General features: G+C 31.2%; 1 long non-coding RNA gene across 1 annotated transcript; it reads right to left on the bottom strand.

Moving 5' to 3' along the window:
• Positions 1-731: 731 nt before the first annotated feature.
• Positions 732-1,502, bottom strand: LOC112518858. The gene is made up of 2 exons (XR_003069868.1): positions 1,433-1,502; positions 732-1,004 (listed from the first exon to the last, which is right to left on the bottom strand). It is a non-coding gene; the product is annotated as an uncharacterized LOC112518858 (long non-coding RNA).
• Between the last annotated feature and the right edge of the window lie 758 nt (positions 1,503-2,260).

The raw sequence follows: 2,260 nt of genomic DNA on the forward strand, positions 1-2,260 counted from the left end.
TCAATATAATCTTGAATAAATGATTGGAAATATTTGTTAATATTTAACAAATTTCTATCATCAAAGTCGATCTTTTATCTTAACGTTACCCTACAATCAAGCTAAGGTTGTCAGCCTATCGTCGCTCGAGATCCTTGTATATCTATTTTAAAAACGAGAAAAAAATTTGTATAGAAAGAAAGTTTTACGACAATTAAAAATTAAAGTAATCGTAACTAAAAACTATGACAAATTAAAATAAATGACGAAAGTAAATTACGAAAAATATAAAACAAATTATGACAATTAATAAACATGGTAACAATAATCTAAACGAAATTACAACAATTAATTAAAAGCTTATAAATAACTAACTTAAGATAAATTAAGAAAATAATTTAAGTTACGATAAATAAAAGATGATGAAAATATATGACAATAATATTACAACGATAATATAAAAGACGATATATGATAATATAAATAATGGTAAAATATAAATAACAGAAACAAAAATTGGTTTTGTTAGAAATGGAGAAAGAAACTTCATATATATATATATATATATATATAGGGTTGGGTTCACGTGAGACCAAAAGTTTTTCGTGAGACTGGTAAAACCAATTTATGTTCATTGATCAACTTTATAAGTTAATAATCTAATGGTCTAAAGTTGCACGGTGGCAATTTTGTGATTATTGAGAAATCTCATGGCAATTTTGTGATTATGAATGTTCAGATTGTAGATCTAATCCAAGTGTTGAGAATTATTCTTACGGGTCTAAAAGCCACCCTCAAAATATGGTGTTTCTTTCACAAATGCATCCTTTATTTATATACAAAAAAAATAGTGCAAGTTGACAACTTGCAAGATTCATATACGGCTAAGCTTCAAAACACATTGTGAAGATTTCCCCACCGTCCATTTCCAACCACTTGTCCTATTTGATCAAAAAAGGTGGATGCCTCAAAACTTAAATTCCAAGGCGCTGCAATGCGCTGCAGCACTTCTTACAGCATCCTTCCTGAAATTGAGCAATCGACCCAAAAAATCAGTGCTGAAATTAAGTACTTACGATCTTATTTTCTACTTATCATATTTTTTAAGCAAGACAAGATTTAAAACAAAAAAAATACTTGACATTTGGGCATTTGGGGGAATTAAAGTAACTGAGAACTACAAAAAAATGATGGAAAACATCAACTAAATTGATGCTTATCACCAAGATCAATAGATGATTCCATATACACAAAGGGATTTGTAAAGAAAAAAAGAAGAAGAGATGTTTAAACAAAACTGAGGATTAATCCAAAATTAATCATAACAGAAGTTCCTTTTTCAACCAAAAGCTATGAGAAAACACCAAAATCGACATAACCCAATAACCTTAACCTCTAATCAAGAATCTAAAGTAACCCTAGACTTGAAAAGGAACAACGTGAAGATTCATACCTCTTGATAAAATTTTAGCCACAATTTTTTTTCCAGAGATTTCTTCCTCTTGGTCGATTATCTCCAAAGTCTCAAAGGATTCCTTTTAAACCACACCCCTTAAGATATTACGATATTTGGAGCAAATGAGAAGGAGAGTCGTTCTCAAGTAAGTTCTCAACATTTCAACCTAAACCTTCCCGATTTAATGTTTACCAAAAAAAACCTGAACTTACACTTTTATTAATACCCAATACCTTGAGATATTACAATATCTCCCCCTTAAAGAAATTTTATCCCATAATTCATTCAATCAAATAGATGAGGGTATTTGGATCTCATTTTCGTCTCCGATTTTCAGGTGGCTTATTGTCCCTTGTGATAATGCCATTGAATCTTCACTAGGTTAATTTCCATATACCACAACTTTTTAACCTTGTGATCGATGATAGCTTTCGGTTCTTCAATGAAGTTTATTTTCTCATCCACTTGAATTTCTTACAAAGATAGCGCCTCATCAAAACAACTAAGCACTTTATCAAGTTAGATACCTGAAAAGTATTGTGAATCACAATAGCTCTTCCAGAAGTTCCTACTTGTAATCTACCTCACCAACTTGGTCACTGTTCACAAAGGGTCCAATATAACACGGACTCAATTTCCCTCTACCAAAATGGACTACCCTTTTCCAAGGTGAAATTTTCAACATTACTCTATTCCCCACTTGAAACTCTATAGGTTTACGACGCTTGTCTACCTAATTATTTTTCGGTCTTGTTCCATATATAGTCATTTAGGTATTTGTTCGATCTTGTCTGTTTTTAACTAAACAATGTCCGACCGTGCCAA

This window comes from Cynara cardunculus, assembly GCF_001531365.2.
Source record: "Cynara cardunculus var. scolymus isolate 2C chromosome LG 10, CcrdV1, whole genome shotgun sequence".
NCBI classification, from domain to species: Eukaryota; Viridiplantae; Streptophyta; class Magnoliopsida; order Asterales; family Asteraceae; genus Cynara; species Cynara cardunculus.